The 19,962-nt window shown below is 39.1% G+C and overlaps 1 pseudogene; it reads right to left on the bottom strand.

Annotated features, from left to right (window-relative positions):
- Positions 1-17,055: 17,055 nt before the first annotated feature.
- On the bottom strand, positions 17,056-18,550 carry LOC109571666 (AP-3 complex subunit beta-2 pseudogene; annotated as a pseudogene).
- Between the last annotated feature and the right edge of the window lie 1,412 nt (positions 18,551-19,962).

Consider the following 19,962-nt stretch of genomic DNA (forward strand, 5'->3'; position numbering starts at 1 on the left):
TCTCACAGCATTAGAGATTTAATCAAAAAAGAATTTCATGCATGAAAATTTTAGCTTCAAATGGGGAATCTTTGCACACTGGTTCATACAGGTACATGTGTGTAAGTCTGTATGGTGAGTGGTGGGGGTGGTATCCAGGAAAGGAAGAAGGCAGCAGGCATAGAAAGGCTTCTCCTTGCCTAATAATGTTGAATGAGTAGAACAAAGAAGATTAACTGTTAAGTGGATAAAGCTCTGACTTTTCACTACTGGGACTATAATTCAAGTTCAAAGTGATACCTAATTGTCACAATTGGGACTCTGGTTGAGACAGTGTCTAAGCCACCCATGGAGAATGTTCAAACTGACAACTATGGATAAATAAGACTCATTTATTTTCTTAGTTGAGAGCCCAAAATTCAAAATTTTGTAAGACAAAACAACAACAAAACATTCTCATGGATTTAGTCTCTGAATTTGGAGCCTCTTTTTGACAAAGGCCATCATCACCAACTGCAGCATGATTGACTTTACATCTGCCTTGACAATTTTCCTGTCACTTAAATTAGAGAAATTGAGAGTACATACAAATATAGTTGCTTTCAATCCACTAGAAGTGCTCTTAGGTGCCCAGAGGGACCTTCAAAAATGTCTGTTTATGATTTACTATTCCAAGCATAAAAAGTTTTCAAATGTTGAGTTGTGATCTGCTATAAAAGCCATGACTGTTAATAACTCAGAAAATATGTCTGTAAAAACTATGTGGCATTCTTTCCCTCCTACATCCTAGCCATGTTGCAGGATTATCATAATGCAACATAATATCATATGATGATAATTATCTGATAATGTTTCTATGTGTATAAAAGAGACAGAGGTACATGCAGGGTTGAAGACATTAAATGATAGAGTTCTTATAAAGAATCTGGCATATCATGGAGAAGAAATAAATAATAAACTGCTCACCAAGTCCACATATTCTTCAGTGACAGTTTAGCCTCTACTAGTCATTTTCTCTAATACAAAATAAGGACAATAGTTTCTGTGCACACTGATAGTGAAGAATTTGATTGAAAAGATGTCAAATAACTGGTAGAATGCCTTGATTGTAGTGGTATTCAAAAAAAGTCTCAACATGACATAAAGCTGAGTCTTTAAATAAAATATGAGTAAGCTAATGAGCTATTGGTATAAATATATACAGACGTTGCTCCAAGTTACAAACACCCATCTGAGAATACTTGATTCTGAAAGTGTTGCTTGTCAACAATCGTTTATTTAAGGAGCCATTAATTCTTATTAAAATTAATCTAAAACTTACAATGTTTCTAGTCCTGGAAAAAATAAGCCCAGCATCATTATCGTGATGTTGAGAGTAAGCATTCATATTTACATTTTATACATAACTGGAAGCTCTGCCATTGCAATTAATATTAAAAAAATTCCTGAAGCAGCCAGATCCTTAGTAGCAAAAGCAACATCAGCCATTCCAGTTGTTCAGAAAACAGCACTAATTGAAATGGTTCAGATCATCCATGGGTTGTGTCAAACAGCATCTCCTACATATTGGTGCCTGGAAGGGATACTGGTTTGGTGTAAAATAACAATTTAAGGATTAAAAAAATTAATACAACATAGTGGTTACTGTATCATATAGATCAATATTTTAAACAAAAACAGAGCAATGGAATCTTATCTTCCAAGAGATTGTAGCAAGTTCTGACATTGTATTGGGTTTCTCCCCAAAATAAATGTGCATGCATATCAAAACTGAGTATATATTGCCTTATATTTTTTAAGAAAAATTTTAATCTGAAATACAGTTATTAACAATATGGTGGTGGTTTCACACTATGTGTACAGCAAGGTAATTCAGTTACATTTTTTTTCATAGTATTTTCCATTATAGGTTACTATAAGATGTTGAGCTTGCTCTCTATGCTACACAGTAAATCCCTTTTGCTTACTACTTTATGTATAGTAATTTGTATCTGTTAACCCATACTCCTAAGCCAAAGACACATTTTATATGATATCACCTGTATGTAGAATCTAAAACTATGTATATACAAATGAATCTGTATACAAAACAGAAATAGACTAATAAACATGGTAAACATACTTATGGTTACGAAAGGGGAAAGGAAGTGGGGAGGGGTAAAATAAGAAAGATCTTATTTAATAAAGAGAGATGAAAGAGAGGAGTATGATCCTGAGTCTGAAAGTCATCTGAAACAAAATCTAATCTAATATGATATAATATTGTATATTATATGAATCAGTGATAATCTATGCAATGTGATGCAATGGGATCTATTTGTATCTCCTTGATATCTGAAATGGATCAGTATAAGAAGTCAAGCTGTATTCAAGCTGTATTTTTTCTTTTTAAGGTAAAAACATCTTTTATTTTGAGATTTTAAAGGAAATGCCAGGTCTGTACATCCTACCTCCCCACCTCGCTGCTGTGGACACTTCACAGAGCAACTAGACCTTGGTGAAGACGGAGAATTTGAATCAAAACTATAAAATGAAAGTGTTAGTCACTCCTTCCAACTCTTTCAGACCCCATGGACTGTAGCCCACCAGACTCCTCTGTCCATGGGGTTCTCCAGGCAAGAATAGTGGAGTGGGTTGCCATTTCCTTCTTCAGGGAATCTTCTCAACCCAGGGATCAAACCTGGGTTTCCTGCGTTGCAGGTAGATTCTTTACCATCTAAGCCAACAGGGAAGCCCTCAGTTTAGTTCAATCCAGTTCAGTTGCTCAGTTGTGTCCGACTCTTTGCGACCCATGAGTCACAGTATGCCAGACCTCCCTGTCCATCACTAACTCCCGGAGTTCACTCAGACTCATGTCCATCGAGTCAGTGATGCCATCCAACCATCTCATCCTCTGTCGTCCCCTTCTCCTCCTGCCCCAAATCCCTCCAAGCATCAGGGTCTTTTCCAATGAGTCAACTCTTCGCATGAGGTGGCCAAAGTATTGGAGTTTCAGCCTCAGCATCAGTCCTTCTAATGGATACCCAGGACTGATCTCCTTTAGGATGGACTGGTTGGATCTCCTTAGTCACACTAAATTACACTTAGCCAAACCAAGCTGAACTAACACATGGCATTACTTTAAAGGATAAAAAGTATCTCAGTATCAATACAATCTGTTAAATAATTTGATAATAAAATATTGGCTCTATTGTTTTGATAATATTGCTACAGGCTTGCTGTTGTTCAGTCACTAGGTCATGCCTGACTCTTTGCAACCCCATGGATGGCAGCATGCCAAGCTTATCACATAGGCTTATCAGAACTTTTTTGAATCCTTCTGAACCAGAGGGAAATCTGTTATATTTTTTACCTGTGAAGAGGTAAGAAACAAAGTTACGAAGAGGGATGTTTCTTTCAACATAGATAAGTCTCAGCTTTTCTACCTTAAAGGTCCAGAATCTGCATTTTAAATTTATCTGTGATATAATATAGATCATTCTCAAGAGTGTTTATTTCAGTAGAAAAGTTCAAGAAAACCTACGTGCAAATGAAAAGGGCAAAGCAAATGACTGTAAGTATAAGGAAAAGTGACTTTCACATTTGCCCTAAGAGCAAAGTTATCTAATTAGGCAGAAGCCAGATTCTCAGAACTTGGCTTAAGGAGGTTTATGACATGAGCTGAATGTGCAGCAGTGTCAGAATCTTTAAACATGATACTTATATTCCAACAATGGAGATTTAACTCTTAGGTCAGGCAAGCTTGTCCTTCCCTCTCTCCCCAGAACAGTGTTTCAGTGAACGGTACCCACCAGCTCCTGTATGCTGCTGCTGCTGCTGCTAAGTCACTTCAGTAGTGTCCGACTCTGTGCGACCCCATAGACAGCAGCCCACCACAAGCCCCCGTCCCTGGGATTCTCCAGGCAAGAATACTGGAGTGTGTTGCCATTTCCTTCTCCAATTTGTGAAAGTGAAAAGTGAAAGTGAAGTCGCTCAGTAGTGTCCGACTTTTAGCGACCCCATGGACTGCAGCCCACCAGGCTCCTCCATCCATGGGATTTCCCAGGCAAGAGTACTGGAGTGGGGTGCCATTGCCTTCTCCTCAACTCCTGTATACTGGTTATTTATTTCAAGGCTTACAAGAATTCTCTTTGACTATGATTGGGTTTTGAAAACCTGTTTGGAAGTGTTCCCTTATTTATGCATTTAGTAAGTGCTTTAGCTCTAGGATGTAAGTACTTAGGTCTTTGTAAGAGAAAGGAGAATATGGCGAATCAGTGACAAATTAGACTAAATCTCCACCTTGGAGGCAAAGCTGTGAAGTGGAAAACCATGGATTTAAGAGTCAAACTAGTCAACCTAGATGCTAATTCTTAGTGGTCATATATTAACCCTGTGACCTTGAAGATTATGTCAAATACCTGTGAGCCTCAATTCTTTCAAGTGTTTTTGCCTCAAAGGAGAGATCCATCTCTGGTGGCTCAGTGGTAAAGAATCTGCTGCCAGTGCAGAAGACATGGGTTTGATCCCTGATCTGGGAAGATCCCACATGCCGTGGAGCAACTTAGCCCATCTGCCACAACTGTTGAGCCTGTGCTCTAGAGCCTGGATCCACAACTACTGAGCCCACAAGCCATGATTACTGAAGCCTGTGGTTCTCAACAAGAGAAGCCACTGCTATGAGAAGCCTGTGCACCACAGCTAGAGAGTAGCCCCCACTTGCGGCAACTGGAGAAAGCCCACATATGCAATGAAGACTCAGTGCAAGGAAAAATAAATAGCAAATAAATTATAATTTTTTTTTTTTTTTAATGGGAAGCCCAGGTGGCTCAGAATTTGCCTGCCAAGCAGGTGATGCAGGTTCGATCCCTGGGTTGGGGAGAGTCCCTTGAGAATGAAATAGCAACCCATTCCAGAATTCTTGCCTGATAAATCCCATGAACAGTGTCACAAAAGAGTCAGACAAGACTTAGCGACTAAACAACAACAACGATCATGGGTACAAATATCTACAAACAGGTAGGTGTTCCATCTACATATATGTTCTTCTGTTCTTTCCCTCTTGCTCTTATGACATTGAAACCTGGGGTGATAAACTTACATATGTATTTTGCGAGTTATTTGGTTGGTACAAAGTAATTGCGGTTTCGGACCATGAATTTTAAATTGTTAGAACTAGGCTCAAACACATCTTTATTAGTCAAAATAGGAGCCGTTACAATCAACACATTTTTGCCAACAAGAAATAAGTTTGTTTATTCCTGTAGCATAAAAATCTGTGCTTCAGAATTCAGTGGATTCTTAGAAAGCATTTTCTGTGTCCTGCTGGTTATGGAAGCATTTTCCCTGCAAAAAGTTGTTGAGATGATGAAGAAGTGGTAGTAGGTTAGCAAGAGGTCAGGTGAATATGGCAGATGAGGCAAACTTCATAGCCTAATTTTTTCAACTTTGAAGTGTAGGTTGTGCAACATGGGGTCGAGTATTATCATGGAGAAGAACTGGGTCCTTTTTGTTGACCAATCCCAGCTGCAGGTTTGCAATTTTTGGTGCATCTCATTGATTTGCTGAGAGTATGTCTCAGATGTAATGGTTTTCATGGAATTAAAAAAGCTGTAGTGAATCAGACTGGTGGCAAATCACCAAACAGTGACTATGACCTCTTTTTGATGCAAGTTTGGCTTTGGAAAGAGCTTTGGAACTTCTTCTTGGTTCAACTATTGAGTTGGTCATTGCCTGTTGTCATATACAATCCACTTTTTGTTGCACATCACAATTCAACTGAGAAATGGTTCATTGTTGTTGCATAGAATATGAGATGACACTTCAAAACAATGGTTTTTTTTTTGATTTGCAGTCAGTTCCACGAGGCACCCACTTATCGAGCCTTTTCACCTTTCAATTTGCTTCCAATGCACAATGACCACAGAATGATCAGCACTGAGTTCTTCAGAAACTTCTCGTGTAGTTGTAAGAGAATCAGCTTTGATGATTGCTCTCAATTTGGTCATTGTCAACTTCCAATGGCGGGCCACTGTGCTCCTTATCTACAAGGCTCTAGTCTCCTTTGCAAAACATCTTGAACCTCCACTGCATTGTGTGTTCATTAGGAGTTCCTAGGCCAGGAGAAGGCGATGGCACTCCACTCCAGTACTCTTGCCTGAAAAATCCCATGGATGGAGGAGCCTGGTCAGCTGCAGTCCATGGAGTCGCTAAGAGTTGGACAAGACTGAGCGACTTCACTTTCACTTTTCACTTTCATGCATTGGAGAAGGAAATGGCAACGCACTCCAGTGTTCTTGCTTGGAGAATCCCAGGGATGGGAGAGCCTGGTGGGCTCCTGTCTATGGGGTCGCACAGAGTTGGACACGACTGAAGTGACTTAGCAGCAGCAGCAGCAGGCCAAATGCATTGTTGATGTTGTGAGTTGTCTCTGCTGCTTTAAGACTCATTTTGAACTCGAATAAAAAAATCGCTCACATTTGCTTTTTTCCTAAAGTCATTTCTATAGTCTAAAATAAATATAAAATAAACAACAAATAATAAGTCCTTAGCAAAAGACATCAAGGGAGAAATGCACATTAAAATGATTTATAACACAACCACATTTATTTAAGAGTGTATTCTCATATCAAAAAGCAAAGTTCAACAATACAAAATCACACTTACTTTTACACCAAACTAAAATACATGATTCTCTTCCAAAGAAGTTCATTAAAGAACAGCATTATCTCTCAATAGTCTAAGAACACCCAAGTGATTATTTTCTCTCTCTCTTTTTTAAATAACAGGATGTTATTTGCAGGTCACCAGTATTTTTGATACAGGCATTTTCCTTTTCCTCACTTGTCCTTCTGCTCCTATATTTAATTTTTGTCTCTTCTCCCAGTTGTTTTATCTTTCTCTTCCTGAGACAAATATATCCAGATTTCTCTCTTCTCGTGTGAAATTTTAAACGCTACTCCTTACATGCTGCTTGTCAGAAAATTAAAGTTAAATATTAGCAGAGTGCCTCATTTATTCATTAAACTTAAAATCAGTTACTTCACAGCTGAGCTGGTCTTTAATGACAATGATAACTTTCATTATTTACATGTCACTGCTGATATGTGTTTTGTTTAGTCTATAACTAGTGTATCTTATAGTTTACAGCTGACACAGTGAGCAAAGACTACAGAAACTTCATTTGGCATTTGCTAATGAGAGAAAAAAGAGGAAGATTCAAGAGTGTTTCAGCCCCTGCTTGGAAATCAAACATGTGATGACTAAGGTGTCAAAAGTAAAGTTAGAGCAACATATATTCTATTAGTTATCTATTATCTATAATTTTGGGGAGACTTAGGAAGGCTATCCACCTGCAATGCAATGTGGGAGATCTGGGTTTGATCCCTGGGTTGGAAAGATACCCTGGAGAAGGGAATAGCTACCCACTCCAGTATTCTGGCCTGGAGAATTCCATGAACTGTATAGTCCATGGGGTCACAAAGAGTTGGATGTGACTGAGTGACCTTCACTTTCACAGGAAGGCCATGAGTTCTGAATAACCACTATCAACCAGACATAATAGCAGGTATTTTATCCAAGGAAAAGGAACATTTGTTAAGTGTTTGCTAGGTCCTAGAAACCAGGCTACTTTTTAATGAATACATTTTATTTAATCCACTAATCCCCAGAACATAAACCCTCTTTTTGTAAATGAAAAAATAGTTTTAGAAGATTTACAGACAAAGCCAAGTAAGTAGAAAAGGCAGGGATTAAATAGGTGAATAACTCCCCAAAATTTATCCTTTTAAAAATACCAAGTTAGTACAATCAAGAGAGTAAACATCCTATTAACAAGTAGGGGAATCACTGAAACTGTATTTCTTAGACATTATATAATTAACATTTTTTTCAAATGTAGTTTCTATATAGAATGGAATATAATATGCAAATTATTGTAAAGATTCTTCCAAGTAGTTCAAAATATCAAACACATTAAGAACCATTCCAATTATTTTTGTTTTTATTCCAAAATTTCTCAGGCAAGGCATTTTTTAAAAAATATTAAGCCTAAAGTAAATTTCAGAAGTCATGATTAAATGTTTCCTGGTGACCTAGTTGTTAGGATTCTGGGCTTTCATTGCTGTGACCCAAGTTCAGTCCCTGGCTGGGGAATTCAGAGTCTGCAAATGACCACCCCCTCAAAAAAATCATTACTAATATTACTCAAATATTTTTGCAGATGAAGACTGAACTATTAACATTTTCTTATATCACCATGGGCTAAATTAAGAGGATCCTTCTTCTAGAATGGTTGTATGATCAATTCTGACTTTGGTTTCAAAATTGCTAATACAGATCTTCCTTAATCTCACTTTAGAAAGTGACTAGAGGACTATTCATTTCTCATTCAGGTTTTCCAAATCTCTCCTCTCTTACTTCATCTCATAGTTGTGATGAGATAAGAACATCTCGTGATGAGATAGAACATTTCTGTTGTTCTTATCCAGTGACGATATTACACATATTATACTTTAGATGTTTTTTAATATCAAATTTATTTCTCCTGATAGGCTCTAATCTTATGGGGGAAACACCAAGCTTTATTTTGTGTTTATATCATTTGCATACCCATTAACAGACAAATATGTAAAGAAATACATTATAAACAAGTCAAGAACTGATTTTATTTATTTATTTTTCCAAAAAAACATCTATTTCTGCTTTATTGACTATGCCAAAGCCTTTGACTGTGTGGATCATAACAAACTGTGGAAAATTCTGAGAGAGATGGGAATACCAGACCACCTTACCTGCCTCCTGAGAAATCTGTATGCAGGTCAAGAAGCAACAGTTAGAACTGGACATGGAACAACAGACTGGTTCCAAATTGGGGAAGGAGTACATCAAGGCTGTATACTGTCACCTTGCTTATTTAACTTATGTGCAGAGTATATCATGCAAAATGCCAGGCTGGATGAAGCACAAGTTGCAATCAAGATTGCCGGGACAAATATCAATAACCTCAGATATGCAGATGACACCACCTGTATGACAGAAAGCGAAGAAAAACTAAAGAGCCTCTTGTTGAAACTGAAAGAGAAAAGTGAAAAAGTTGTCTTAAAGCTCAACATTCAGAAAACTAAGATCATGGCATCTGGTCCCATCACTTCAGGGGAAATAGATGGGGAAACAGTGGAAACAGTGACAGACTTTATTTTGGGGGGCTCTAAAATCACTGCAGATGGTGATTGCAGCCATGAAATTAAGAGATGCTTGCTCCTCGGAGGAAAAGCTATGATAAACCTAGACAGCATATTAAAAAGTAGAGACATGACTTTGCCGACAAAAGTCCGTCTAGTCAAAGCTATGGTTTTTCCAGTAGTCATGTATGGATGTGATGTCAGGTTCTTTTCAGATGAGTCAGTTCTTTGCATTAGGTGGCCAAAGTATTGGAGTTTCAGCTTCAGCATCAGTCCTTCCAATGAACACTGGACTGATCTCCTTTAGGATGGACTGGTTGGATCTCCTTGCAGTCCAAGGGACTCTCAAGAGTCTTCTCCAACACCAGAGTTCAAAAGCATCAGTTCTTCGGTGCTCAGCTTTCTTCACAGTCCAACTCTCACATCCATACAAGAACTGATTTTAGATTTAGATTTCAGATCAAATTTATTGGTTTGTGGTCAAATGCCTTTATGTCACTTACTTACCAATATAAACTTGGGCAAGTTGATGAATTTCCTGAGTTTTGATGCTCAAAAACCTTGTAGGTTTTTTTTCTTAAAACTTCACTCAGCTATCTCACAGCCTTTATGTTCAGGAGTAGCCAGGGTTTATTGAAAACATACTGGTTGTATACACCGAATAAATTGCTAATATTTTTAAGACAATTTCTTCATCTACATAATGGATATACAAATAATGACTATATTGGAACACTGTAATTAATACTGAATAAGGTAATACTAAATTTCTTAGCACATTATTTCTATAAATGTTCAACAGTTTTGCCATTTCCCTCAAAATGACCAATGGCATTTCCTCCTCTTCACATGCCATTTCCTCAGTACTTGTGTGCTTTACTTATTGTGGAATACATCTAGAAATCCAAGTCAAAGACAAGCGGACAGATGCAGTCTGCTAGAATAAGAACCTATAGCTCAACTAGTGGAGGGTAGTGGGTCAGAGAGTGAATAAATGCCCTTATGTTGTTAAATGATAAGAAATATTCATGTGAGATCATCTTTTCAAGCACAAGAAACAAATAATAAAAGGAACATTATGAATCTTGAAATGCTGCAAAAGGAGCCAGGGTTAAAATTTTAACAAGTTAGAGTGATTAGCTAAACAAATCCTGACAGTTTCACAGTCACACAGACACTTCACAAAGGCATGATTTGTGAGTCACCCTTAAGAGGCCCTTCTGCATTTTCCTCCAACTTTCCATTTTGTTTCTTTACTATGGATCCTACAATGTCATTCCCTATTTTCTTTGCTAGCCACATATGTTTAAAGTATGGCTAATATTTCCTTTCATCAATGATCAGAAGAGAAATTCTCTTCTGCATCTCACTGTATTGATCCTCTCTTAAAAAAAGTCACTGTTGAGGGAAATGAATCAATCCTTTTCTTTAAGTTTTCAAAATGGAGACTATCTTTCTTAGGTTTTCACCATTTTCTCTGAAGTACTAAAATGGTAGATGGTACTCATCGCCCCAATGATAAAAAAGACTGAAAAATTATGAATTATGTCATATATAATTTATAATTAGTTAAATTATAAACCTGATAGAAATATATTTTAATGAGTACCTATCAAATGCTAGGTATCCTGGTATTTAATTTACATATAGTTCTCTTATAATCCTCACAGAGATGCAGTGAAGTAGGAAATATTAATCTTATTTTTCTATCAAGGAAACTAAGGTCAGAAGGTTGAAAATAAATGAAAATAAATATCCCTTGTGGAAGCAATACCTGTAGGAAAGAAGCTTGAAAGAGAAATGGAATGAGAAATGAATCCCAATTACTTACTATCTAGCAGGAAAAAATAACATTACTAACAATTCATGTTATATTCATAGTTCAAATTTATTTTGAATCTTATATTTTCATTTTATTTCATTTTACTAAGAATTAAAAAATAGAAATTTTAGGTATAATTTTCTTATTGAATTATTTTAATTCCCCCTTTACCTCAGAAACTCATCTCAAATTTTATAGAGCAATTGGCTAAGAAAACGACCTGTACTTTTTTGTTTTTTTATAGAGAAATGCACTTTATATAGAATTACCCAAGAGCAAATTCCCTTTTATATTAGCTAGGTATGAACATGTGCATTGACTCATAAAGGAATATCTGTTATTTTAGATACTTTTATTAGTGACCAGTCATCTTAGTCTGTAGCAGAAACAATAAAGCTAAAACTTTTGAAACCACTGTAGAAAATTATCATAATAAAGAGTTAGTGCAGAGAGATAAGAAGTGTGTGCAAAACTGATTTCATTGAATGTTCAGTATTCTCCCTTATGAAGAAAATAAATATATTTAATTTGCTTATTTATATATTTAGTTTTCTTGGATGAACTGTGAAGCACAAATATTGCCCTAACCAGAGGTTTCATATGTCAGTTGCTTTTACAGTTTCTTAAAACTTTCTTCTCCTAGAGAATCCAACCAGCTTCTTTAAACACAGCAGTTTTCCAAAGAAAATCAGAATCTCTGAACAGTGACATCTAATTGTCCTCTTGCCAGTAGTGTGTGTTTAGTGTTGCAGGGAGAAGAATGAGAAGTGAGAGTCTAGGAGATAAATCCTCTTTTTTTTTTTTCATGTCTCAAAATGAACCTACACACCCCTGGAAGAGAGTCAGGGTCCATGCTTCCTGAATGCTATATGGAACATGCTGTGTAGATTACTTAAGGGAGAAAGAAGTATACAGAATGGGGTAAGAGGGTGAGTGTTGCTGAGGCTCAGTGCATGCCACCCCAAAATATGGCTTAATGGCATGTTGACTATTTTGAATCAAAGTTACCTAAGAAACAGCCAATGCAAGTGACACTTTGACCCTCCTCCCTGTCTCCCTGAAATCAGGAAATAAATCTCTTACATGAAAGTTACCTTCCTTCAGTCTGCAGGTGGAAGGACACCCTTATCACCAGAGATAGGAAATTCATTAGGGCTGAGAAGCCTGCATAAACAAACCTTGTTACTTCTTTAATTTAATACCGGCAAACCCAAACTCTGTTTAGATTCTTCACTAGTTAATCACCCAAAGCCTTACTTAGTTTCTTTGTCATGTCAATTCCTCACAAATTTGTTTCTTTGTCTTAAAAGTATAAAATAGGCCTGCAGTGGCCATGCCTTAATTCACCTCCTGTTTGTATGAGACCTCTGTGTGCACAAGTTAAAATCAGTTTCTTTTTCTCCTATTAATCTGTTGTGGTCACTTTGTAAATGGTCCAGCCACAAGAACTTAAGAGAAGTGTGAGTATATGTGTGTGTTGGAGGGAGTTTCTGCTATTGTTCGATTTGAGGTAATTTTACTAAAATTTTTTGAATGGCATAGGTACAAAGAGTGAGTTTTCATGCACGTTGTAGTTGAAAAATCTTTCCAAAACCTGGTCATATCATTTAAAAAATGGCATAGTGGTAAAGAATCTACCTGTCAATTCAGGAGACACAAGGTCGATCCCTGAGTCGTGAAGGTCCCCTAGAGAAGAAAATGGCAACCCACTCCAGTTTTCTTGCCTGGAAAATTCCGTGGACAGGGAGCCTGGTGGGCTATATAGTCTATGGGGTTGCAAAGAGTTGGACACAACTGAGTGACTGAGCACACACACACAGTAGATAACATTGTTTTCATTTGTTAAAAAAAAACTGAATAGACAATTTATGAGAAGAAGAAATACTGATTGAAAAATACACATGGAAATATTCTACCTGTCATCAATCAAATATATAGAAATCCAGCTTCAGTGTTGGAGACAAATGAGCAAATATTAGAAAAACTACTTCTGTAAATAAATCCTCAGAGGTCAACAACCCCCAAAAAGCAAAAACAATGAAAAGTTAAAATATGCACATTGATATATAGTGTAGCCTTATTCAAAATATTGAACACTTGGAAATGATGCTTAAAATTGAAAAAAGAGTAGTGGACAAATAACTTAATGGCATGCTTTATATGAAGAAATACCATTCAAGGATTAAATTCACCTTTGCAAAATATTGTAATACCATGGAAACATTTGTTTTATATTACATGAAAAGATATATGCTTTATAGATACATTATTTAATATATCAAAATTATTTATAGTTTAAACTGTAAAGCATGAGAAAAGTATACTGAAAATGTTAATTTTTATCAGTGACTGTATCTGTTATTCTGGGTATTCATTTTTTCCCTATTTTTCTATTTTTTATATCCCCAATATTTTCTCATGAGCACATATCAATTTTTAAAATGAATAAAAATAAATCTCATTAAAATTATTTATAAGATGAGCCTTAGTATTTGGAAGGATTTTTGAGTGGGATTTATTATTTTATTAAAAACCTGAAATAAGCTAATCACCACCACCTCCCCAAAATGTTGAAAGATGTCATCTGAATAGCATGGATTACACCTCCAGAAAAGTAGATCACATTCCTGCTTCATTATTACTTTAGAAAACTCACCTTTCAACCATCCGCAATATGGGCCATCATTCATATCGAACTTAATTAGAAAACAGTTTGGAAGTTGGAGAAATTCCTAATTTAAATCAATTAAAGGGAAAGTTGTCAGTTTCGCTTTGGGTTTGCTTATTTCTACTCTCACAGCAGGACTGAAGAGATCTGTCTTTCCCAATCTTCTTGTATTCCTCCAGGATTATGTCATAGTGTTCAGTGTGTAAATCTAGGAACTCGTGGTGGCAATTAGCATCTGAAACTCCTGCTATTGCGAGAAGTCCGGGGTGACAAACGAAGACATCCCAGGACTCCACACTAAAAATTCTTTGATGGGTGCTTCCATTCACAATGACATCTCTAGTTCGTGGGGCCAGGCAACCCTGTACTCTAGCCCTATTTCCATTCTCTGTTGAGAGCTCTTCTTCCTTCCCTCACCCATGCCCTAAATCCTATTGTGTCACAGTTAATCTAGTCATCAAATGGAAAAAGCATGTCAGATAGTGATTATTTAAGGAGCACATTCCTTTCACAGAATAGATCATTATAGGTTCTTTACTTCTCCATTGCTAAAATAAGATTCCTTGCCTTATCCTGCCCATATCCCCCATGGCTTAAAATGTGTGCTCCCTCTCCCCGCAACTTATAGGGAACGACTTTTAGTATAGTAATTTCATTTTTTCATGCATTCTAAAATTATCATTATCTGCCAAGCACAGGGGATAAGATATATTCTCCAAGGTGATTTTATATAGATATATAGACAGATAGATAGTTTTTTCCCCCAAATTAAAAGATTTATTCTCCAAGGCAATTTTATATAGAGAGGTAGATAGACAGATAGATTAGATAATTTTTTCCCCCAAATTAATGTACATGGTCATTTATATACCTGCCTTTTCTCTTAGGCTGTGCTCCACAAGAACAGGTACCAAGTTTTAATTATCTTTAGTATCCAAAGATATAGATGATTCTCAGTTTATGACTTGGAAGGAATGAATGAAAGGTATCTTGTATTACCTTTGAGTGCAAAAGCAGTAGGAGATTTAAAAGTGATGGAATTTCTGAAATCTTCCTATAATTTGAGAAATGATCCAAGATATCTGAAATTAGACATACCTTAAAGTTCCATATATACTTATGGTTTTGACTTCCCTTGTGGCTCAGCTGGTAAAGAATCCACCTGCAATGCAGGAGACCTGGGTCCTATCCCTGGGTCAGGAAGATCTCCTGGAGGAGGGAAAGGCTACCCACTCCAGTATTCTGGCCTGGAGAATTCCATGGACTGTATAGTCCATGGGGTCACAAAGAGTCGGACATGACTAAACAACTTTCATTTTCAGGCGTCATACTCCACAATTGCAATAGGTGCTCACCTTCAAAAAGATGTGCCCTGCAAGGAGGAAAAAAAAAAATTTGCATAGAGTAAATCAAAAGAAGTTTCTTGAAAGAGACTAGAAAGTCTAGACTAGTTTACAGTGATACCCTTAAGATATTTTTAATAGAAAATCCTAAACTAGAGGTTAGAAGACTCTATTCAGACCTTCTCTCTCTACAGTCAAAACAGAAAAGAAAGTCAAAACAATTACCCAAGTAATTAGGATGATTAGGTTTTCTATCTCCTCACATACTTTTAATGTTTAACTTTGTCTCCTATCAGATTATAAACCCTGTATGGTCAGAGATTCCACTTTTCTTTGAGTTTCCAAGATTGCCTTTCCTGAATGTGTCTTAGTAAGTACTCATTTGGTTAATTGTTATAAACTAGCTAGTGTAGAATAGACAGGTTCCAGAGATCTCAGTTCTCTTACTTTATCGTAGTTTCTTCTGGCACATCAATCCCAATTTATGAAGGGTTGGTCCCATGTGAAAGAGCCCAGGGTGGAGAAGGGGGGACTCTGCTAAAACAAGAGGCATCCCCGGCATACCTCACAGGTTTAAACTCGAATATTTTGTAAAATTATGTCAGGCACTTTTTTTTTTTTAATTTTATTTTATTTTTAAACTTTACATAATTGTATTAGTTTTGCCAAATATCAAAATGAATCCACCACAGGTATACATGTGTTCCCCATCCTGAACCCTCCTCCCTCCTCCCTCCCCATACCATCCCTCTGGGTCATCCCAGTGCACCAGGCACTTTTTAAATGAAAGTATCTAGACTCACATCTAGAGCTTCCCTGTTGGCTCAGACAGTAATGAATCTGCCTACAATGCGGGAAACCAGGGTTCGATCCCTGGGTCTAGAAGATCCCCTGGAGAAGGGAATGGCAACCCCCTCCAGTATTCTTCCTTGGAGAATCCCATGGACATAGGTAGCCTGGAGGGCTAGCTACAGTCCATGGGGTCACAGAGTTGGACACGACTGAGCAACTAACACTATCACTTTCAGGCTCACATCTAGATATTCTGATCTAATGTTCTGGACTGTAGTCCAGAAATACACATTTTAACATCAGAGAAGGCAATGGCACCCCACTGCAGTACTCTTGGCCTGGAAAATTCCATGGATGGAGGAGCCTGGTGGGCTGCAGTCCATGGGGTTGCTAAGAGTTGGACAAGACTGAGCGACTTCCCTTTCACTTTTCACTTTCATGCATTGGAGAAAGAAATGGCAACCCACTCCAGTGTTCTTGCCTGGAGAATCCCAGGGACGGGGGAGCCTGATGGGCTGCCATCTATGGGATCACATAGAGTTGGACACGACTGAAGCGACTTAGCAGCAGCAGCAGAGTATTAACATAATTGATGTATGACATTGTATTAGTTTCAGGTGTACAAAATAATTTTATATTTACCTATATTGCAAATAATCACAATAAGTCTATTTAATATTCATCATATGTATTATATAATGTGTTTTCTAGCATACATTAAGGATAAGACTTTTAATTGAGATTTTGCTACTATAATAGCTACAGAAAAAAACAGGAGGATTGAAAGAAGCATTTGTTACTGCCTTCTGCACAGCTCACTAAGGAACCTATGGGGAGGAGGATTGGGGCAGAGGGGGTGCCTGGTAATGCCAGAGGGACAGAGGACACAGTGGATGCTATCCAACCTAAGGAGTTTGATATGAGAGAGAGAGGGAGAGAGAAATAAAGAGGAGGGGGGTGGATAACAGCCCAGATTTCATGATGGAGAGACAGGTGGGGAACAAATTCTCAGCATTTGGGAATCATTGCATCAGAGCCTACAACACATCCACCACCAGCATGGTGTCCATCACTGTCTTCTCATTGATGACTGTCAGCTGGGCAGCTCGAGTGGGTGGAATATTAAAGGGTCAGCAGGACTAGGCTCCCACTGGTCTGTGTCCTTCCTGCAAACCTGTACCCACCACATGCCCCACAAGGGACACAACCCAGCTGATGGTGGGACCATCAGCTCCCCTGTGGCTGGATGGAGACTGTCTGATCTGGGTGCAAAGCTGGAAGCTTGGCCACCTAGGTTGAGTCACAGAAGTTAATGCCCATTACAGCAGTTGCAGATTCTCTGAGCAGTAGGTGTTCAATTTCAGGATGCTGATGATTGATGGAGAGGTGGATGTGCTCAGCCACCCTGTGAGAGTCTTGAGAAAAAGGTTGGCTGCTGAGGGTGTAGCTCACAAACAGCCCCACACCAGCTAAGAAGAGCAGCAGCTCCTGTCTCCCAACAGCAGATATTGGAATCAGGAGTGAAGGAACCAGGGGGCAGTCTGTGAGTGTCAGGTCCTCTAGGTCAGCAGCCAGAGTGCTGGACACAACCATGGGAGGAGAGAAGAGGCCAGGCACTGGGAGGGAGGAAGTACTTTAGATCTAGCAGGGAGATATTGGCTGCAGGGGCACTTTGGCCACTGGATTTTTGTTTGATTTTTAGTTTTCCTCTAGGAGGCAGGATTCATCTGCTCTTCCTCAGACTCTGCTGTCATCTCTGACTCTGAGGAGCTACTGCTGGAATCGTCGCCATCATCCAAGAAAAATTCTCCTCACTCTGATCACTCCTGCTGCCCTTCCCCTCTCCTCATCCTCATCCTGGTCTTCAGTACTTGTAGACTCTATGAGCTCTGACTCCCCCTCAGAATCTGAGCAGAAAGGTTTCTCTTTCCTCTTCTACTGATTTGATCTTGTAGTCCATTCAGGTATTTACAAGTTGTGCACAGATGGATCTGGGACTTCCTCTGGACAGTCTGGGAGCTCTTGGTAGCCCGTGACCATGGCATGGAGCAGATGGGACAGTAAGTCCATGAGGAAGTGATCCTGGTCTTTGAAGGATGATTCCAAGACTGGGACTGGTTTGGGTGCTAGAGCATCTTGGCATGGTGGCTGAGGGCCCCACACTACTCCAAAGGGGCCATAAATTGCTGGGTGAAGTGAACTTGGTCTCTGATATCACAGTTCTTGTTACACTTGGTCAGACTCAGTACAGATAGGGTCAGCAGTTGTGATCTGCTTAGAGTTGGTCAGGTAAAGCTTGGCCACCAGGTTGATGACAACTTGCAGCTTAAACAACTTGGCTGTTTATCTCAGGATGTCAGATGTAATCCTAGGAACATGCTCACAGCACTCACCCATGAGCCACAGGATGCTGGGTCAGGTGCCATGGGCACCTGGATGTTCTCTATGAGCTTTGCCAAGTGTTTGATGATCACATACTATGCTGGGTACATCTGCAGCAGTTTCTTCATGATGACTACTGACTCTGTGATCATGAACTTATCACAGTTGCACCAGGTCATTGATACAGATGTCACGTATTTGGCCTATATTAGGTGTCCAGTGGCTTGGACCATGGCTGCAGTAAAGTCCTTGTATGTGCTGAGAATGTAGGTTTGGAATTTCTGTAGGGAAATATGGGTGTTAGTCTCATATGCCAGGTTGGTCAGTGCTTCCAGCATCAGGATCTTATCTGGGTGGGGTTGATGGGCCTGATGTAGAAACTCTTCTAGTAGGGCTCAAACATATCTGGGCACAATGGACATGGCGGCTAATTCTGGAGCATCACAAACTGTACTACACTGCAGGCAGAGGATGGGTCAGAGGTACCTGGGGCCTTCAGTTGGGGCAAGGGGCAGCAGGTAGGGGGAGAAGGGAAGTGGGGCAAATAGGAGGGAGGAAAGGAGAAGTGGGAGGGGGGCACAAGTGGGTAGAGGACATCGATGAGAGGAGGACAGGCCTTGGATCAGTACAGGGGTAGGTGAGCTAGGCTGGGGAAGTTGGAGAGGGTGTGATGCACTAGGAGTCCTAGAGAAGCCTTGTTTTTTAAGAGTACAAACTATTTTCTTTAACCACTTATAGTGTAATGATTTGCAATTAGGAAAAATAGCTCCTCCCTTAAAGAAAGCTCCTTCCATCAGTTGCTGGCAGTCCAGTGGAGGGCCCAGGTTCATTCCCTTCATTCCCTGATTGGGGAACTAAGATCCCACCAGCTGCACGGCCAAAAAAAAAGTTGCTGGCAGTCGACACAGAGGACAACCAGCAAGTGAGCAAGTAAACAAGCTGGGAGAGCCAGGAGGGCTATGCCAGAGAATAATAGACTGCCGGTTATAAAGCCCAGCCTTTCTCAAGGTGGCAAGAACAAATGTATCCAGTCCTGCTGCTGCTGCTTCTGCTAAGTCTCGTCAGTCGTGTCCAACTCTGTGCGACCCCATAGATGGCAGCCCACCAGGCTCCTCAGTCCCTGGGATTCTCCAGGCAAGAGCACTGGAGTGGGGTGCCATTGCCTTCTCCGGCATCCAGTCCTACAAGTCTGTGAAACCTTGTGGATAGTATTTTGTAGATTTCTCCTAGAGGATCAAGTGAATCAGAAAAACGGGGAAGACCTGCGTTACTTCAGTATTTACACGATTCTCCTGCTGCTGCTCCTGCTGCTGCTAAGTTGCTTCAGTCGTGTCCGACTCTGTGCGACCCCATAGACGGCAGCCCACCAGGCTCCCCCGTCCCTGGGATTCTCCAGGCAAGAACACTGGAGTGGGTTGCCATTTCCTTCTCCAATGCATGAAAGTGAAAAGTGAAAGTGAAGTCGCTCAGTCGTGTTCGACTCTTAACCACCCTATGGACTGCAGCCTACCAGGCTCCTCCATCCATGGGATTTGCCAGGCAAGAGTGACAGAGTGGGTTGACATTTCCTTCTCCAAGATGATTCTCCTAGGTAAACTTTTTTTTTTTTTAATTTTAATTAGAGGGTAATTACTTTACAATATTGTATTGGTTTTGCCATACTTAAAAAATACCCAGTACACTAGGTTCCCGCAGCAGAACACACAGAAATTGTTTCCTAATGATTTTTATATCTAAATCTTTTTTTCCAGTTTCTTTACACTTAAGAATGTGAATTGTTTTCAGAACTATTGATGAAAACTGAAAGCTTGGAGT

This window comes from Bos indicus, chromosome 18, assembly GCF_029378745.1.
Source record: "Bos indicus isolate NIAB-ARS_2022 breed Sahiwal x Tharparkar chromosome 18, NIAB-ARS_B.indTharparkar_mat_pri_1.0, whole genome shotgun sequence".
Lineage (NCBI taxonomy): Eukaryota > Metazoa > Chordata > Mammalia > Artiodactyla > Bovidae > Bos > Bos indicus.